The 21,603-nt window shown below is 42.3% G+C and overlaps 1 protein-coding gene across 1 annotated transcript in view; it reads left to right on the top strand.

Annotated features, from left to right (window-relative positions):
- Positions 1-21,603, top strand: part of LOC100701849 (microtubule-associated protein 2) — a 76,501-nt gene that overhangs the window by 12,458 nt on the left and 42,440 nt on the right. The window contains 1 exon segment of the mRNA XM_025902940.1: positions 15,390-15,461. The gene's annotated coding sequence lies outside the window, so the exon portion shown is untranslated.

The following is a 21,603-nucleotide window of genomic DNA, read 5'->3' as shown; positions in this document are numbered from 1 at the left end:
CACCCCAACTAAACCCTTGCATATCCTCTCATTCAATAGCACACGTTTTTCCACACTTTCTCATATGAATACACTGACATTGGTGTTTACATTGGTGGGGGGCTCTAAGGGCTGATCATCTTTAAACTACAGCAGCAACAATGTGCAAAGTTTGCAAGGTCAGTTGGAGAGACGTGACCTCCCAGCCCGACTCCATGTACTCCCACTGCAAGTGGCATGCATGACTCTGTTTAAATGACAACAATAAGGACTCGTCTCATGAAAACAAAGACGTGTTACCTTTTGGGAGTGACAAAAGAAAGGAAAAAAGAGAAAGAGGAGAGTTATGAAAAAACGGAAAGTTGGTGGTGAGTGGAGTAGACAAAAATGATTAAATGAAATGCTTAATAATGAAATGCTGCGCATTTAGGCTTAAATATAGGGGAAGAGATATTTGAATAGCTTCCACTAGTTTTTCTGTCTGCAGGCTGTGACATGACAGTCGAGTGTCAAGTTAGTAAATTGGGATATGAGGGGACGATTTCTTAGCAGAGCTAGCAGGCTTCAAAGAGCATAGAAGTTAGCAGTTAACACTTTGGCTGTCTGGGCTGTGGCAATTCTAGTCTGCTAGGACCCTGAGCAAAACCTCAGAGGGGACCTCTGCAACCGGCATATATCACCATTAAATCATAAATAATATGACATCAACAACATGCCCACTTATGTAATACTGTCCAAAGGTTCAGGCTTCAGACTACTAGAAACGCTCAGTTTTGGGCCTTTTTTCCTACTCTTAGCTCTTTGTGATGTCATGGAGAGCAGACAGCCTTTATGTGGTCATCCCAGGCACATAAGCCCCAACCAGCTGCGGTTTAGGAGGAGCAGACAATCACAAGACAGTGTTCCTAAAGGGGCAGGAGCCAAGTCAGATTTTTTTCTTTTTATTTATTATTTTTAATGCGTAAAAAGAAAAAAACTGCCAAACAAACACATTGGGCACATCATATATCATCAATGTTATTCAGTGTATACCAGTTTCTTCTGGATCTCAGACTAAAGGCCAACTTTTCCATTTCATAGATCACATGAACACTGTCCATCTGTTACTTTTTAGTTTTTTGTAACTGTATTTTTGCTAATATTATTACTCTTTTGGCTATTAACAGTATTTAATACTAATACCAGTCTTCTTTTTTAACCACGTCTTCTTTATAAAGGCAGAAATAAAAAGCTTCAGCGGGACTTGGAATTTTGGATCTCGATATTTTACTCAGTTTCAGACAAATTCTTTCCCAGAATAACTTTATTTTGGGACATGACCAAAATATATATCAGCATGCAGGTTTCCGCACTGCCTCCAACATGTCTCCAACCAGCCTGTTCGACTCAGGGTGCACTGAGTGGTTGCACCAAAGTCCAGTAAATGATTATTTTGAACCGTAAATCATGCAAAACCACTCTATTAGAGTCCCAGAATAAAAATATGGAGCTGGAAATAAGCATAGTGCTTTTTAAGCAAAAGAAGCACAGAAGAACCATCAGCAATGTGGTTGCTAATTTGTAGTAAAATGTTTTAAGGGTTTTTTTAATGCAAAAATAAATGCAGAATTAGATTCACTTGAAATAGTAACCAGTTTTCATGCCATACAGATATAAATAAAAACAAACAGCTGCTGGGAACAATGGGAAAGCTGCATCCGCAACACTAAAATGGAACAGAGTGGTTTACAAAATGGTCCATTTTGTAGTAAATGGGTTAAAACATGCAAAACCACATGTATGGCCCCACGGCAGACGCCAGGATTTACTCTCAATAAAAATAGATGTCAAAACATAACACATTGTTATTCATTTATCACAAGGGTGGTGCTTGCATTTTTCCCCCATACAGTACAGCCAAAAAAATCAACATCATCTCAATTCCCGAGTCGCCTACCATGACTCATTCTTGTTGCGGGGGACAGGAGGAGGGAGGCTTGGACGCTTTACTGACAGGGCGGTTTCCCTGCGCACGGCCTGAATGACAGAGTTGCCCCATAAGATGTGACAGCTGTTGACGCCAACTCCGAGATGTGTTTCCACGTGTTTGTCATTTATTGGTGTTAACCTATGGCTGCGTGTGTGCATGTCAGGCGGCTGACCTGCCAGCCCAGGATATGGGCTGTGTTTTTTTCTCGCCCAGAACGTGTTTTTATGTTTTCAGCAAGTAGTATTTTGCACGTGTGAGTGTTCATTTGCTATATTTGAATGCGCACGGTATATCATTGGACCTTGCGTCCATGCTAAGTGTGTGGATGTTTGTGTGCTGTGACACCCTCCTCCACTGCAGTAAAAGCCCTGTGCAGCTGGCCCCCTCCGCCCTGCCTGATGACTTCCAGAAACTTCCGCTCTTCACTCAGTCTCAGTGACACATGTGTCCTCTCTCCTCCAAGCCTGGACGCCACAGCAGCTCTGCAGGGCTTATCATTTCTCCCTCATACTTCTCTCTGGAGAAACAAGCCAACATCTGGACTTAAATATCATTCAGTCCACCAAAAGCCTGGCTAATAGTCATTCCTGAATCGATTATTGGTGTACTTAATTTTATGTGTTTGTGCTTAATCTGCCTTATTATTCTTGCTCAGCAACTCAACTGCAACTTGTTCAGGAAGTCAACAACTGTGCGACCTCTGCCGCTCATTTGCTCTTGCTTATTTGCATATAAACCATGAAAAAAGAAGAGCTCACTCTTTCTCTGCCAGTAGCTTAGTGCTGTCCTGTGCTGTTGGAGCTTCAGGACTCTAAACCTCAGCGTCTGACCACTGGTGCCCAGATCTGAGCGCTCCCTGCGTAGGTGCTAATTTAGAACAGATGGCATGTGGAAGCCAAGGTTCAGATCTCCCCTGAGCAGTAAAAGGCTCAGAAATGGGGACATCCCTGCTACAAATTACCTCTGTCTACTTTTCTTTGCTAGTAATCTGCCCCTGAAATGATCCACAGAGAGTTTGCATTATTAGTAAAAGACTCCAGGCATATGCAGAGCAACAAAGGGAAGCAACAGTGGAAATTATTTTTCCCTCTTTTGGCACGTTTGATTCATTGTGTCACCCTCATTTCCATTTAGTTTGCCTTTGCTGTGCGCTCTTTAAGTGTCGGTGCAGAATCTCTGACCTTTGTTCTGTTTGCTTGATTATTTGCTTGCTTTGCTGCATTCAGACACCCTGCAGGTAAAGCAGAAGAGAGAGACGGCTTCAGTTGGAAAATGAGCACCTGAGGCCGATGTTCTCCAAGAGAGGTTTGGAGCTTTGAGGTGGCACGGTTGCTGTGACAGGCAGTTTAGTTCTTTAAGGTGCAGTTTGTAGCATTTCTCTGAGCGCTTTTTAATTGCCAATGTGCCAAACCCAAAAAAGATTAGACTTTCACGGATTGACTGATTTCTGTGAGGCATGTCACTCAAGTCGAATTTGTTGCAAAATCGAAAAGATGTGACATTTATGCTTGCTCGTAAGCATTTTGCCTAAATGCCATTCTTCCCCTATAGCATTGCTAATAACAGAATACAGCAGTATTGGCTAGATACAAGACGGCTCTAGCCAGTGTGATATCAATTATTTGTCAGTCGAGTCCTGAAGTCAGTTATCTCAGGGTTTAGAAACAGGACGGCAAACCAAAGCGCAGATAAACAATGTTGTATGAATGTGTGTGTGTGACTGGAAGAATGAGACTTGCAGTAAGAAAGCCTTTTGAGTGCTCAACAGTCATCAGTCCAATATGAGTAGCAGCGGATTCACTTTTTTCTAATAAAAGAAGGGCCATAATTTATCAAATTAACTCCTGAAACTGACCTGAAAATAGCGACTGATCCCCCAAAGTCATCAGGAAAGGGGTGGGAAAGCAGTGAAGCTTCCCCATCATTAGCTTAAAATGCAGGTTTAAGGCATTTCCACATTGGCTAATACTAATGTCAGCGAACAACCAGCTCCTACCATAACACAGGAAGACGAAAAACTAAAACTGATCTGGTTTCTGACAGGACTGGCTAGAAAGCCAGCTAAGGTTAGCCAGCTGCTTCTACATCCCATAGTTAGTGATTTGCCTGTGTTTCCAGATAAGCTATGGGCTCAGTCAAATAGACATAGATAACTGTTGGTGACCATCTGGCAACCACCGTTTGCAGGGAGACCAACCAGATGGCGAGTAGTCACTGGAGGTTGTGGCCTTCCGCTACAAGTGGTCACAAAGCGGCATACGATTCTGCACCCAAAACTTTGGGATTGCTTTCCAGGTCATCACAGTCACCAGTAGTTTCATGGAAGATGCCAATTTGTCTATAAACACCCACAAACTAGTGAAACCATGAAAAGTGCAACGCAAACTAGAAACAAAGAACTTTCTCTTTCAAATCGATCTGTTGCAACAACAAGGCACAGCTTTTAATTTAAAGGTGAACGTTCTTCATTTTCGGGCTACAGCACATGTTTTCAAGTTTCACTTCAGCTTGGACGATGAATAGCTTCAAAGAAGTTGCCTTTACATATACAATACAGGAAACTGCGACAATGTGCGATCAAAGATGTTCTGAGAAGGTTCCCGGTGTAACACTGTATACCTCTTTCTGACCAGTTTCACGGTAGCGACTGCCTGTAACCTCTAGCAATCGCTCGCCAGCCAGTCGGGTAATACACACAAAGGTTGCTGGGGGTCGCCGGCCAGGCTCCATACCTAATATTCACCAGAAGAAATCCAGATTTACCTCCTGAAGCCCTTCTGGCTATTGTTAGCATGCACAAGGTTAACTCTCTTGTCTTGAATGGATAAGTCAGGAAAATTCTTCCTGAGGCTGCATGCTGAAGTAAATTAGCTTTCCATTTTTAAATTACGTTACCTCTCATCATAAAATGACCATCACTAGATTCTTGTGTCTTTTTAACAACGTATGATTTATATAAAGTCAATTAAATATCTTTGGGTTCGGCTGTTCTGGTCAGACAAAAAATGAAGATTATGAAATGAAAGCTGTGGCTCGATTGGTAAAGTCAAACGCTGGCTCCTCCAGTCCACACGCTGAAGCATCCTTGGGCAAGATATTGAATCCGGACTTGCCCCTGATGCCTCCATCAGAGTGTGAGAGAGTGTGTGACTTAGGCTGAGAGCTTAGGCATAGATCAAAGCACTATACAATTAAGGTGAATGAGACTTGTAGCATAAAGTACTTTGAGTTATCAGCTGAGTAAAAAGGAGCTACAGAAGTAACAGTCCATTTACCATCTCAAGCTTGGAAATAAATGTGATTGGCTCTTCTTTTAAAAATGCACAGTTTTCCTATACTTTATTTTTTGCCCTTTTTTCAGCCTTTTCTGCCTAGTGAAGTTTTACAAGGGGAATATAGAGAGAGCAGTGTTCCCTGTAAGTAGAAAGCATGTTGTGATTTTTCCATGGAGTAATACAGGATCTTGTACAGTAGCCTGTGTTAGAGTTCAGCCCAGGGTGTAGGAACTACTTCAAAGCCTTCGGCTACACCCTGTGGTTAGTGTAAAGCCAGGCACATGCAAGCTAGAGTGTTCGCACAAACCTTGCAGACAGTTAATATATACAGCATTTATTGTAAGGCAGGCACACGCCCTCAGACAGGCACAAATTTATTTAAGTCCATAAAAACACTTGACTGCGTCTAACCCCTAAATTCCCCCCACAGTGTTAGCATCAGCCTCCTTCACCCACCCCTCCACTTCCTCTTTTCTTTCTCCTCAAATCACGTCTCTGTTTTAAACGGGCCTCTCTGAGGCATATTTCACATTTGAGGCATTTCCTGTGCTCTGCTCATATCTGAGAGGAATGACAGTCCGAGAGTAGCGCACTCAGGCCATCTTTAGCCTGCCAATGTGGGAGGGGGTGTGTGTGTGTGTGTGTGTGTGTGTGTGTACATGTATTATGTGAATGATGGGACAATATATACCCCCGTGAGGCCTTCCTGCTGGGTGGTAAAGGGAAAAATCCATCACACTCGATATGTTATCCTGTGGTGGTCCAACTGTTGCACAGCACTGGACATTCCCACGCACTCACTGTAAGTTACAGGACACATTTTGAGGTTTTTGTTATGAATGGCAAGCCGGTCATTGAGATGGTCTGACGCTCTCTTTTGGCAAATGGACTGCCTGCTATTTACTCTTGGCAGCGGCAAACAAGTAAGGCTGCACTTTGACAAGCCACTCAGGCTTTTATGCTCTCAGGAGCTTTTCACCAACCTTCTTGCAGTTGTGCTCTTTGAATAATGATAGGGTGACTGTGTCAATATAATAAACAGTTTAGCTTTCCTAAAACATTAATGGATCAAAGTTCATCTGGCGTGTGGATGTAAAAAGAGTAAGGCACCCTCTTTGTGGAGGCAGATATGCTCTACTGTTTGTCAAGAGGAAAAACAATCTGTTTTCATGCCAACCATTAAAGCATTTAGCTTGTTAGACTGAATAACTGATGTTGCAGAGCATGAAACAGGAATTCAGGAAGTAACCATCCATTAGACAGGTCCTCTGGAAACAACATGCCTTCGTTTCTTCATGTTTTGTTCCTTCTAGCTTTCACATTATATTAGCAACTGTGGGGCGATAGTCAGTCTTTGGTTCATAATGATTTTTATAATTGGCTCTGACAAGTCAATATGTTTTATTTTCACCCTCACATTGGCTCAATAAGGCCTGGTCTTCACTGTTGGTCATTTTTTAATGTTTTATTTTATATTTAAGGCAGCTGTGAAAGGGGATTGATTTTGCTTATCACCAGCTCTTTTTATTTTTGGACCCTAATAGAGTAGCTTTTTGTGAGTCGCAATTCAAAAGAATCCTTATTTATCTTATTCTTTGATGCTTCGGGTCGCATTTTAACTCCCTGCCACCTTCCTTAAACAATTCAGTCACAACAGAGTAAAAATAGGACGCCAGCCTGCTCACGACTTGGAAAAAAATCAGTGGTGGCTGGGTGATTGCATCTAACTTTTTTGCATTTGGCAGCCAACTGCAAGTAGTTGCAGCCACCAACTGGTTACCCAGAGAGTGAACATTCAACCTCAACCTCTGGGGTATCACTTTCACAGGGCGAATGCATAGATCACCTGGCGGGAGGCAACCTGTTTCCAGACAGTTGTGGTCTGACTTGGACTGGTCTAATTTATAAATGCAGACAAATTGCCAGCATGCTGCAATCAATCTGAGTCAGTCGGTTCAGATGAGTACAGCTTTTCTGTGACCCGTCTCTTTGGAATAGAGAAACAAGACTCCCAAGCCCCTTTTTGAATTTGCAGATAAATTGGCATCCTGCAGCAACTATGTCACTATTTATAGTTACTATTTTTAGTATTTCCGGTTCAAATCTATGAGTTTGTGGCTGGACTCTGAATGTAAGAAGTTAATGTGAATATCTTTGCATGTAAACAACAACAGACTTTTGTTTTTCACTGTTTCATCACAGTTCATCGCTGTATTATCACAAACAGATTGCATGTAACTGCCAATGTAACTACATCCAATCACAAACTGATAGCAAAATTAGCAGACTGCGTCCATGCTATTTATCACCGTCTCCATACAATAATGCATGAAGACAGCAACTGACTGCAACTTGTTGCAGACCTCGTCCCCATCTTCAAAGCAACCCCATCAGAGGCTACTAGATCCCAGATTAACAGTGTCCTATTATTTTTGGTCATGCCCAGTCTCCAATCACTGGTTTCCCTTTGTGTCACAGAGTAGATTCAAGAGTAGAAAACACTGTCTGCATCCTGAGCTTTTGACTCACAGAGATTAATTCATTTTATTAATTCATTCATTTTCTTAAAAACTCGTGTGGTTATTTGGGTATTTAATATGAGCATCCGCTATCTGCAGTATATAAGGAAAAGCAAACATTTGTTTGACTGTTATAGTTTCTTGTATCCATGTGCGAGACTCTTCTCATGCTAATAAAGTATCTACTTTATAGTAGCAGCTAAAAAAAGACCACAAAAGAACAGTTTTCACAGACATTCTGCTCCTACAGCGAGTTGAGACCGTACTACAGCTATTAAAATCACTGCAACTACGAAAATGTTCCTGTAGGTCGGAAAGCAATATATGACTACATAGAAGCACAGATGGTGACAGAAGTAGCTTTTAGGCAGTCAAGGCTTAAATTCAACAGAAGGACAAGATTTTTCTTCTTTTTTTCCTTAAAGTGTTGACTGGTGTCTGGTGTACTTCACTGCAGAGTTTAGACTAAGTGAATGAGGTGGGGAGCAAAAGTCAAGCTCCTCAAGGAGACCCGAACAGGGCATTGGAATTTGAGATTGAAGTTTTGAAGGTTTAAACAGCTGAATCGAACATTTTGCTGACAGAATCTGTGGCTTTTAAGTGTAGAGTTACCTTTGCTGATGACTGAAGCTGTCATTGTAAGCTTAACCATGTTATTATGTTTCCTAAGATGACTGGAAATTCCACAAAGCATGCTGATAGAGACCTGCATTTGTGCTGAAGTTAAGAAAACCCCTTTTTTAAGTTTAATTTTTTACTCATACTGTACTTTCCTACTCTCACTAACTGGTAAGAGATGTGATGGAAATGATCTGCGTCTCAAGGGACTCCAGGCTTACCCTTAGATACAGCAAAAGAAGGCCACCCAGGAAAGGTAGTTTGGTATCTGATTAGGCTGGGTCCTCAACAATTTCCAAGTGATTTTTTTCAATGTATGTCCAAACACTAAGAGAATGGGGAAGACCAAGGACATGCCATGATTATGTCTCTCGACTGACTAGGGAGCTTGGTGGAAAATTATTGCTGGGAAGAGGCAAGTCTTAGCATTTCTACTAACACTGATGCCCCTCCATATCAGGCCCAGAGAAATGGTAGAACATGGATGGATGGTGTGAACCAGCAACAGATTAACCTAAAAATCTTAAGTGAAGTGCAGATAGTTGGAATCTGAAATTAGGATGTTACCAGACATGAATATAAAGCAAGGAAAATTTGTGAGCTATAGGATTGTGCAGAATAATTGTCTTTGTATGAAATCAGTGGATGTCTAATGACTTATTATGTTGCCTGCAGCGCACAGGGCTCGGATAAGGTGTCACGCAGTGGTGTTTGTGGGAGTCACGCTGTTGTGTCTATATACAGAAGGCTCTTAAGGGATGGAGCGGATCAGCTCATGTGTTTGGTCTGAACAGAGTCACCTTTGACCTCTAACATCAAAGCGTCCTAAAGCAAACATCAAGAAGCGAATGCCTTGGCAGAAACATAGGGGAGAAAATTTTCTCCAATAGGCAAATTTGAGGCAGAGTTAGACTTAAAACCAGAGAAACCTTTGAGGAAGTTTATCAAATTGATATTGTACTAAAGGAGAGACTTTAATGTAATAATCATAATTAACCTCATTGGACAAAGTTACATGTAATATGACTGATTTCTGGTGATGTCTGGGACGGATGACTTCCTGCTAACCATTAAACAGACAGTCAAATCAGCAGGGATTTGAGTAATTAGATTTCCACGGTCTTAAATCAAATTTACTACGTGTTTAAAGCAAACAACAAAACAAGCAGATGCCGCTGTGTTTTCCTCTATTTTGAGCTAAATGGAGCAGTTGTTGTTGTTTGAATTGGACGTCAGCCTCGTGCTGGAAAGGAGATTGCTCCCGCCGTCCTGCTGATGCTAGCGGTGATCCAATCCTCAGCCATTACTGTGCCAACACAGGCGATTATTAGGTCCACGTCTGGGTGAAAGTATTAGCGTGGAGTTTGGTAAGAGAAAACATATGAATGCAACCTTTATTTTTTTTCTATAAAGCAGGCCAAAATACTAAAAAAGACTTGGACTCTTAGATTGGGCTTGAGGGTTTTAGCATTGTTGTGTCTGCTATGATTAGTTATTGACTGAAGACTTACCTGATCGTCTTCCAGAGCCAGGCAAGGTATAAAAGAGTCTCTAAATCGTTATCACTGCTCTCTTATTGAAATTAATTCTTTCACTGTGAAGTTGGCCTCCTGATTGAGATGTTTGCACTCTTTTACCCAGTGTGACTCTCTTTGTGATAAGAGTTCGTCTCTACTGGGACTTTACTTACGTATTTCCACTATTTCATATTTAACTCTTCTATTCCCCTTCATTCTAGAGGAAATTTGATCAATGAATAAATAATGCTGTTTGTATAAATTTATCAACAGAGCAAGTATCAACTGCCTCCATAGACCTTATAAAACATACTGTAGATGTAGATTCATTTTATCTCAAGGCCACCAGATGGCGATAGCTGTGGCTGTAAAAAAGATAAATTAATAAAAATGGTAAAATGACTTTTTGTCTTGACCTCTCTAAACACTATCCTGCTGAGTTTATAGGTGCACTCCCTTATTTTGGATCATATTCAATAATTTACATCTTAATCGTACTAGTTTATACGTTTCAAAATAGAGGATTATCTGTAGCATCAAACCATATGCTCACTTGCTAATAAAGCGTCAGTCATTAGCCAGTGAACGTGCAGGTTTTACAGTTAGATCCACCCTTCCTTGTAATTACAGGTGGGTGATATAGCCTCAAAATTATATCAGGAAAATGGAGTGCTGGAGTAAATGGTTCGTTTATGGTGCAAGTGAAGGATGAATATTGTTTCCGTCTTTAGTTGGAGAAGTTTTCTTGCATATTTTGTAGTGTACTGTGTTTTGCTGGAGGATGTTAAAGTAGCTTCCGCTCCAGGGACTCAATTATTATTAAAGGCTGCTATAACAATGATATCACATTTTTATATCAGGGAAAAATCTCTACTGGTATTATTGCTGCCCGGTATCAGGAAATACAATATGGCAAAGCCCTACTTTTAATCAGGAAACAACAGAAACCGTTATCTTAGGAAACCTATGGTTACTCTTTCATCCTACTGATGGATCTGCAGTCTAGATAAACTCGTAGCTGCAAAAGCACCAGTTCTTCATTGGTTAGAGCAGTCCTCGAGCCTGCAGCATAGCAAAGATTGCCATTGTGAGATGCAGTCCTGGATTTGGAGTCTGTCAGACCTCTACATTTGTAGAGGCAGCTGCCGTTGGGGAATTCTGAATAAGAGAGGGCCTGGGCTGTTTAGCATTGACATAACGCTAAAAGCGAATGCAAGGAAAAATCATCATCGAGTAAACAAACTGCAAAAATGTTACTTTTCAAATGAAGATTTTCACCTGCAGAAGAGCTTTGGTGCTTGGTTGGGTTAAATCTTGTGTTGAAGCAAAGCTGAAATGTCTTTACAAATACCTTGGAGTGTGTGGGTTTGCTACATTTTTTTTGTCAGTAATGTTGATGACTTCGAGGTTTGAGCTCTTGCTTGGACAAAGAGCTTTGAGACTGTTGTTTGATTTTTTTTTTTTACAAACCAGTCCTTACAGTGGATGCTTGTTGGAACCACTTGTGATTTCAGGGTGTGATTAATAAAATAACGTTTTCCAAACTGACCCATGTAGCTGCTATGCCACCTCTTTCCAATGTTTCCGGACAGTGAAACAACCAATCACAGGAGATTATAGCCTCACCCTGATGGATGTAATCTGTCTGACCAAGTTGCATCAGACATCTTAGCCTGTGCATTACACAGCTTTATAGATGTGCCGTAATAAAAAAATTATACTGCCTCTTTAAACTGTCATTTGTTATCCTGATTCATCTCATAGCCTTTAAAATGTCAGAAAACATCGATGGAACGTCTAAATCTAAGATTAGCTTTCCACGTTCCCTTTATCCTCACACTTGTTTGACCTCATTTTCCCAAAGCACTTGCAGTAATCTTTAATCGATATCTGCATTCATATTAACTCCTCTCAGCACTCTCATAAGCTACAGCAGTCTGAGTTATACGAAATAAAATGGAGCCGCAATCACAGCCCTAATGACACAGAAGCACCGAGGCCGCCATCGCTGCTGTTTTGTCCTCGAAGCACCTGCAGTAAATTTGCTCGCTCAGCCAAACGTAATTTGTGCTAGTGCTGCATTTTGTTTTTCCTCTAAAAGCTCGAGTCATGCTTTCAGAAGACGAGTTGACATCTTTTGTGTATCTTATGACGGTACTCAGGCAAGTCTGAATATATATCAGTTCCAGTAATAGTCAGCAGCTGGTTGTTATCGTGGAGAAGCAGATGATGCTGAATTAGTTCACACTGCAGTAATTTGCTTTAGAGCCTCCCTCAAGTGCTAATCCATCCCTGTCTGCGTATGTGTGCGTTCAGCTTCCAATCTGGCAGGTGTTTGCTTTAAAGGCAAGAGGTAGAGACTCGATCGGAGGAGGTACATCTTGAAATTACATTATTTAGAAGACTTTTCTTCCAGCCTTATTCTTGTGATGATTTGGGTGTTGTCCAGGGATATCCAGCAGCTCTTCATACAGGACCAAATCATCCACGTCTAGCTGAAGGAGCCCGGGGTGATTGCACAGAAGTCACGGCGATCAGTTCGGCCAAACCAGATCATAATGACTTGGCTCTGTCCCAGTCTTACTGCCGAAAGCCTAACACAACCTTCACTGACCAACAGTGCAGTGAGATCGACCTGGCTGTTAATGTTGGATCAGTCTGGAGATTTGAGGCCTGTTTGCACTGATTTGTTTTACCAACCACGTGTGCAGCTTAAACACAGGGTGAACAACATGACGAGTGATCTGCCTGTCGCTGTGTCTTGTTGACAGTACGGCTGTGGCATATTGGCGTTAGCGCAACCGACATCTGCTTTCTGGGAGATTAGATGTTACCGGACTGTGCTAGCTGGCTCTGCAGCTCCGGTCCAGGCTTGGTCTCTAATCGGTGCTGGCACGGCCTCTTTAAAGGCTGGAGGCGTTGACAGGGCCGTCTGAGCCTCCCTCCCCCGATCTTTCATTCCTTCTGTTCGTCTCTCCTTCCATCCAGTTTTCTCCTTATCTCTTCCGTCTCTCTCTGGACTTCAAACACTGACAGATCTGCTTTGTTGCTGGGCTCATGATGAGCACTGAACCCTCCCGAAGAGGTGAAATCTGAATATGAGCTCATATTTTAATTTGACACTGAGATTATTTTTCAGCTGTCATTTTAAATGTCTCATTTGCTTTCTTTAAACTTGATCCAGACCTCGATGCTGACAGGTTGATTATAGCCTCACGCTGATGGCTCTTTCTGCTTGTGGTCAACCGATATTGGTTTTTCAATTACCAAAAGAAAATCTTCAGAGAGCAGGGTGGCCGGTATATATTGCTGATATCATAATTTTTCACATTGGAGCCTAAGAGAGGATGTGGAAGGAGCACAGCCTCTAACTTCTAAAGTGGTTTTGGAAACCGTAATGACTCCGTCCTTTGAGATTCAGCTTCACATCGACCTCACTGGCCTCCGAGGTCTGGCGATCATGTCAGGGAGTGTCTCTTGACATCAATGTGGTTGTACTGGTTTTACTTTAATGGCTTAATTTATTGGCTCCTTGAAGGATAGGTCCTTTAAAAATGCTTATGTTCAGAATAAAGACCATCAACTTTTTATAGCATTTTTTGTCATCTTATAGAAACTGTAAACATGTACATTTTAGATTTTATATTGCAAAGTCAAGGCCCTGTATCAAAGATTGACTGTTTACTGTTTACTGTAAGCTTAGCTCAGGTTTGGTCTCCACAAACTCCAGATCATTAGACATTAAACGCTCCTATATTGGTTAGCAAGTTGCTAACTGTGATTAGAAGCAATGGATGTGCGGTTGGATTTTATTAGAACAAGTCTTTAGTCTTTAGTCATTGAATGCGCTCCCATGTTTACTAGCTAATGACTAGCTAATGAATATTTTGCTATCAGAAACCAGCAACCACCTGGCTGCCCAGAGAGGAACCACTCTTGGCCTCTGGGCGACCACTTTGGATGGATGGTGATTGCCACGGATTGCTTTGAGGAAGGCAACAATCGCAATCTGACTCAAAGTGACTGCAGTTGCTCTCACATTGATGAAGGTTTACACATAATTGCCACCTAGTTTATGAACACTGATTGTCACCTTATTGCAGTCAGTCTGAGTTTGTCTACGCAGATGAGCGTGACTCGTCTTTGACACTCAATTCAACTGGTTGGCAACTGGTTGTATTCTGGTTATGTTCCTTTATTAAAGGCTGGATAGTAAGGCTGTCATTTTGTACTTAAACTGCTGTGCTGCAGCAAGTCTGTAACTATTTGTCGAGGAATTCCTAAATTTCTGTTTCAAATCTATGAGGTTCTGGCTGCACTCAGGTCAGGGAATAAGCATCATTCCCTAGCAACAGAGGATGTCCAGGGGTTGCCAACCAGTCTCTAGGTGCGTGTGGTTGAGGGCTTAGCTGATATTCCTAATTGTATATGTGTATGACGTATATTAGAGTCACGTTAGGAAGTCATTGGTTCCTTTTGCTATGACCTGATTGAGTAGCAACAAATTTGGAACCAAGACATGGAAAAAAATTCTGAACCTGTCGTTTGTTTTCATTAAATCCGCTCACCCTTCCAATTATTCAAATTTGCACTCACTCAGTCTTTTAGCCACTCCAGCGCTCAGCTCCATAATCCCTGTATTTATTAACATCTTTGACATCTCTAGTAGCTCACGTGATGGATTATTGACCCGAGACCATTGTTAGTCTCTCCACTCTAAATATATTTCATTTCGTGCGGTTTGAGGTCGGAGGCTTGGTGAAACCGGGCTGTGTGTGCTTCTGCTCTGCTGGTCCGGCCTCTGCAGTCTACAAACATCCCCCCACCTCACCCTCCGGTTCCCCCTCGCTGTCTTTGTTTCGGTGCTGCTGCTCCTGCACTTGGCCATGCCTGCAAATGAGCACCAGGACAGAGCAATTATTCACCACAGGGGCAAACCCTGCACCCCTCCTTTCCTCCACACACACACACACACACACACACACAGATACTGTCATGTTAAAATGTTTCATGCATTTGTAATGTGTAGGGCTGAGATAAACAGGGAAGAGAATGAAACGCACTTCTGGAAATTTCTTGGATGGAGATGGTCTTTTATGTTGGAACTTAATTCCCTCTGGGGGTTTGATGAGCTTCATATCCCTTTCAAAGATGAATTAATGTAGCCCTGACACACACACACACACACACACACTTCTTGTATACATCTCCACCCCTCCCCTGTTCTCCACCCAACCCCAATGTAATGCAGACACTGGCTTGTCTGCAGCACTATCTGTATGTGTGTGCGTGCTGGTGAAGGGGAGATCTTTGCGAGGCAGTGTGCCGGTCTTCGTGTGTGTGTGTGTGTGCGTGGATGAGAGGGAGTGCGTAATCTGCAGCGGCGTGCTCGCCGGCTCCGCTTGCCGACAAAAAGGCATCTCTCTGTCAGCGTGGCGCTGCCCCTCTGACTCCTGCTCTCTCCTCTTCCCGCCTCTCATCTCTTTTCGTTTTCCTCTCTCTTTCTCTGCAGAAGCCGCTGCCTTGCCCCCTCCCCCCTTGTGTCCTCTTTGCAGACAAAAAGCAGGAATAACTGCCCCACCAGGTAAGACGCTGTGTATTATATTATGTAGTCCCTTTCTAGCTGCTTTTACAGCTCCAAATGTGATGTGCATGCTCAGTATTAAACAGGCTGGGGAAAAAAAGGAAAATTAAAAGTCTCAGGAGGCAAAGTGCCGGCTTTCTTTCTTTCTTCTTCTCCTCCTCCTTGTCTGATTGTGCTTATGATCTCTAATCAGGATCTCCCCGGGTATCATCTCTCTTTTGTTTGGCACAGATTGAGAATATTTGCTGCTGACATATTCGAAGTACGGCGTGAATAAAGTGATGCTGTGATAAGCCAGGGGCTGTTGTTCCTCTGGTTTGGTGACCTTTAGTCTTTGTGACGTCCTTCGTCTAGACACCCCTGATTATTCAGTCACCACGGTTCGCTCAGGGTGAGCTGCTGCTGCTGCTGTGTGCCTGTGTGTGCCAGCAAAACCGAGATATTAAAAGCCTGATCTTCTGTTTTTTTATAGCTTTATTTCACTTGGAAATAATGCTGATTGGGTTCTATTTAGAGGCTGTAGCTGTGATGGCATGCGGCCGTTGGCGGTTAGCGACTCATAGCCAACAGATTGTTGGTGGTTTCTCAGTGGGAGCGACACCAAGCCGAGCGAGACCGCGGGATGCATTACGCTGCCTGTCAGCGCCGGCTGAGCTGGCTGTCACAAGTTTGCTGACGGCTCGATCGACTTTTGGAGCAGGTGGCGATGCAGCGCCCTTTTTTTCTCCCACTCTATCTTTTCTGTTTCTCTTTTCTTTCTTTTTGTCCTTTCCACTGTTTATTCCTCCGCCTCCTGCTTTTATCTGTTTTGTTCTTTCGTGTTGTGGCACCATCCAAGGGGACAATAAACCACTCCATATTCATTTGGTAGATAAACAAACTTCTAATAGTCTTAATCTCACCATAATGCACCAAATCTCTGTTTCTCTGTGTGTTGGTTTGTTTCTTTGTCCACAAACTCCTCCCATATCATCAAGAGTTGAGCAACCGATCTTGGCACACAGGTTCATCTTAAGACCATGAAGGTTCTTATCTATATCAGATAAAATGAAGCCATCCTGTCATTGAGCAACAGTCTGTTGTTTTTAGCATTTATGCACCTGTGAAAACATAGTAAAGCATCCTATCCTTTTAAATTCACAACAATAACATTTGAATTATACCTACAAAAACTGCATTATGCATGAGAAATTGTGATTATTGCCTGGCAACCACCGAGCAATGGACAAAAATGAGCTGGTATTTTTTTATATCTAAACAACATCTACTATGCATATTTTCCCAGCAGCACCAACGGGGCAGACAGTACTGTAACATGGGTGTGTAGTGGCATGCACCGGTGTTTATATATAATAAGCCTTTTCCTCCCTTACTTTTTATAGTGGACAGTTGGCCTCGGGCAGTTTGCAGTATAAACTGTAAATAAAAGATGGGCGTAGGCCTGTGACTCACATATTTATATATATTTATATGTATATAGTCCTTGGACCGGTCTCCAGTCCATCACAGGGCAAACACGCAGCAACCCAGAACCTTCTCGCTGTGAGGCAACGCTGCTAACCACCACACCGCTGTGCCACCCTCCTACTTTTGTTTCTGCCTTGTTCTCAGCCAACGTTATGCTTGTATAACTGCGTGCTGGAAGTCACCGCGATGTCTGTCATATCTAGAGTGACATGACGCCCCCTCACTCCCCTCCCTGAACCCCCTTTTCTCTCCGCCTATCTCTGTCTCCGTCTGCTTGCACGGTTGCTGGGCAGCTCTCAGGCGAGCTGTCTGCTTTCTGGGACCAACTTGGGATGACATGCCAGGGCTGAGGCGGGGAGGACGAGGGGGGCGGATGCGCCCTCTTTCTGTCCTTGTTGTTGGGGTCACAGCTTGTCCCCCAGTCACCCAGCACCTCCTCTCTCTCTTTCCCTTTTTTTTCCTCCTCCCTCCTCCTGCATCCCTCTTCCGGTTCTGCCAAGCTCATGCCTTCAGAAGAGGGCGCAGCAGGCAGTTAACCAACTGTTGCCATGCTTGAAGGGCAAAATGAGTGGGAGAGAGAAAGAGTCAACACCACAATGCTTCTCGTTGCTGTTAGTCAGCGTGGCATTTGAATTGTAACGGAGATAAATGTAGGTGCCACAGCGAAGTCAAGCGCAGAAAAGACAGGCACTGTTTTCTCTTCATGACATCTTCAACTACAAAACAAATATGCCTAAACTGTAGATTTAATCCCAAATTGCAGGGATATTGAGCCTGGGTATTTAACAATACAAAATGCAACTTTTTCCACACTTCTTAATCAGGTTCTTCGTCATTAGGGGGAGAAATAAATTCTAGGCTGATTATCCAGCTGGCACAGGAGCTGCTGTAGTCGCCCAGCATTTCTCAACATCTGCCTCTCAGGCTGCAGTGTTTTTATACCTCCCTGTCAGAGATTAATGCGTGCTGTGGATAATTTGAAGAGGCAAAGTGTTGGAGACAGGAACACGGGAGTCCCTCGACTTTGACAGGAAGCCCTGAAGTGACTGTTGACAAGTGATACTTGATGCGCATGAAGCTAGATGCCAAAGCTGTAAGAGGAGGTGAGCCATAGGAGACAGTTTGTTATTTCAGGGGCGGGAGGGGGGAAGACTGCAGCAGAGCCGGTGAACTGGCTGGTAGCGTATTTGAGGAATGCGTGACGATGCTGCATAGTGGAAAACACTCAGAGGAGGCAGATGACGTGAGGTAGCATCCCGTCAGTTTGGGTGTTGGGTGGACGATTTAAAGAAAACAGAACTTGGTGTATTTGCAAAATTCATCTCAGTTTGCATGAGGTTAGAGGCTAAAAATAACAGAAGCTTCAAGAGGTGCCGTTTTTAATCAGCTTTAGTTGAAGTTTTAGGGCAATCAGATTGACCAGAAGTGTTATTCCCAGCGATAACCACTTCTGACAGTTTCATCTTCTCCTCATGAGATGATTAAAGGAGAAAAGGGCATCTCATTTGAAAGCCTGAGACGGTCGAGACAGCACAGGTCATATAGATTTTTCTGTATGGGTGCAGATAAAAAGGAGCAAGGTGAGTAGCTGCCTAGCAACAACAGGTAATAAAACCCAGAGACTAAAGGTGTACAGCATTGAGCTTCAAAGGGTGTCAGGTGTGTGTGCTTTGTAATTTCTGACCATTTCAGTGACTTGAGCAGAATCTCACTTAGATTAAAATTTCCTTTTAACCTCAGATGCGCTCAGATTTTGAAAGCAGCGTAAGTCATTAGTTTAAAGTCTAATAGTTTTATAATGTAACTCGTTACATGATCATTTTCAGTTTTATTCAGTTTCTGTTAATTTTTAGATTGCGTTTGCTCATTTCACTTTTTATTGGTTACTTTTAGTAACTTTATATTTATAAATTTACTTTTTATTCTTTATATTTTGCTATGAAAAATGAAAATATAAAGACATGAGGTGTGGCTCAAGACTTTTGCACAGTAAAGTGGATATATATTTGTCATGGGCGACATTTAAGATGTTCAGAGTAGATTTTATAACACAAACTAAGAACTAAATAGTTCCTGTATATTATCATCGCAGAGGTTCACATTGGCGGCTAGCTTATGTCTCAGCTGCATATTTCCATCAAGGAAACTTTAAAAAGCTTCAAGGATTAACCAGAAATGTCTGTGTAACAACTGCAGTCTTCCTCCTAAATGTTTTTTACCCTCTTTGCATTCCTCAGGGTGAAAGTAATAAAATCGCAGCCTCCGGGCACCATTTCGGGCGGCGCTGTGCTAGCGTGTTGATTGATGAATGTGCTTGTAATGCTCCGAGGCCACTAAAAACCTCCATATATACATACTGTGAATGCATATAGATCAGTTCAGCCACCTGTCCTCGCTGTTAACTGCAGCTGTCGTCTTGGAGGCACAAAGACCAGCACCTGGTCCCTCCTGCTTTACAGAGGAGAAAGTGCTACGAGCACATGTTTAAGCTTTTAGGTCATGTGAAGGGCAGAGAGCATTACACGTAGGAAGCATGTGTGTTTATGCTCTTCTCTGCTGTACTTCAACAGTGAGTAAAAGAGCCGATCCATTATAAAGCTCATGTTACTGTGCGGTTACTTGTTGTACTCAGTCTAAACATGGGAAATTTGCTAGCTTATTTTCATGCTAATAGCATGCTACTGGAGCAACTAAATCTAATAATCAAAACCACATTTCCTGTTGTTTCCTGTCATAAACAGGATATTACTTTTCTCTGGGGCTCCTGACTCAAGGATCAGACTTAATGGATGCATTTAAAGAGCTGGATTGCACGATGCCCTATTTTTCCAGTGAAATTTGCTCCGAAGCATCTTTTCTTGGGTCCACTGAGTCCTCCTCTGGCTGACTCCTGCACACACTGTACAGTGATACCTCCCTGTGTGGCTTTTTAACATTTCAAATTATGACAAAGAGAGATTTGCATGGATGTTACAGGTCTACACTTTCCTACTGGTTTCCTGTAAAACAAGTCTGTCATTCAGCCACAGGGAAAGTGGAGAAAACAGAGTTTTGGCTGTGTTGCAGTTGCCGTCTTACGATAAATGTTTCAGTCAGGAACTGTCAAAAGTAGATCGGTATTTCCTTCTGCAATTTTTATTTAGCAGCTTGGCTCTGTGCAGGAAGCAACACAAACATCCCGGGTACAACACAAAACAGGCATCAGTGACGTAAGACAGAACACTGAGTCATGCAGCGTGAAAGGAGGAACTGGGGCAAAGGTGGGTTGCAGAGTGGTTTGCAGATACACCACAACTGTAGGGGAGGTCAAAGGAAATTAATAACAGAGTGTGAGCTGATGCAAATTTTACATTTCAGCCTACCTGCTGTGGATTTCAGGTTTCACTGGGTTACATTAGCAGCTAACTGAGATCAAATAACTGTAAGTTTTGCTGTCAGATGATAACTGACGTCACATTATGCAATTCATTCCAGGAAAACAATCAAACAATACATGCATTTGACTGGGATACTCATCAAAGACCTCCCTTTAAGTTTCGTTCTCAGTCACTGTTTACTTTTTATCCTTTCCCACAAAAATCTACCCAAAGTTAAAAGTGTGGATAAAAATACACCTTGTTGCACCTTGACAACATGTGTTAGAAAGCTCAGTTCTCTATGTTTTCACCCCTATCACATGCCTGTTAGGGGTCACTCGCACAAATGGCTACATAAACCTGAGTGTGACTGTGTTTGTGACAATTTGAAAGTGCTAAATAGCACGTAGTAAACCACTGTGTTAATGTATGTGGCTCTTAGTAAAAATAACTTTAAGTACTCATTTAGAGTAAAAAAAAACACTACTGGGAATAATGGGAAGTCAGAGTCTCAGGATAAATAATTAATTTCTGATGAAATTGTGAACTAGAAAAAGAAAAGCCTTTCTGAGTTATACTATGACCCACAAATGTATCTGTGACACCCCCTACGCTAAAATTAGAGCCAAACTAATGCTGTATTTTCACACCTCATAATTCACAGTCATGTGAAACTTGTAATGAAGCTTTGGTCCAATGGTCATAAGCTAAAACAAGTTTGCAGACTTATGTAGAAGACAGATATCATCTACTGTTGTTTGGTTTATTGCCTGTCATCTCCCCTGTTTCTTTTCTCTCTGCCATTAATAAAGTTAAAAAAGAGACAGCAGTAATGTGCTCTTCATATTTTGTAAACATGTGCAAACATACATGCAAATACAGTATATAAGGCAAAAAACAGAGTTTGTACAACTCTAACGAGCTTGAAAGTCAATATTTGGTGTGACCACCTTTATTCTTCAGCACAGTCTGAACTCTCTTAGGCAGCTTTCTTGTCATTTCTTTAAGTAGTCTTCAGGAATAGTTCTCCAGGCTTCTTGAAGGACATTCAAAGCTCTTCTTTGGATGTTTCTGCCTTTTGTTCTGTTCTCTGTCAACATGATCCCACACTGCTTCAATAATGTTGAGGTCCGGGCTCTGGGGAGGCCAATCCATGATAGTGTTCCATGCTTTTACTGTATTTGTGTGTTTGCAATCATTGTCATGCTGAAAAGTTGAGCTGCTGACAATCAGATGATTTTCAGATTGTACAGTGGAACCCTGACTTACGAATACCCCATTTAACGAAAAATTCAAGTTACGAAGGCACTTAACGGCAA

Source organism: Oreochromis niloticus, linkage group LG23 (genome assembly GCF_001858045.2).
Source record: "Oreochromis niloticus isolate F11D_XX linkage group LG23, O_niloticus_UMD_NMBU, whole genome shotgun sequence".
Lineage (NCBI taxonomy): Eukaryota > Metazoa > Chordata > Actinopteri > Cichliformes > Cichlidae > Oreochromis > Oreochromis niloticus.
This window is presented reverse-complemented; position numbering and strand designations above follow the sequence as displayed.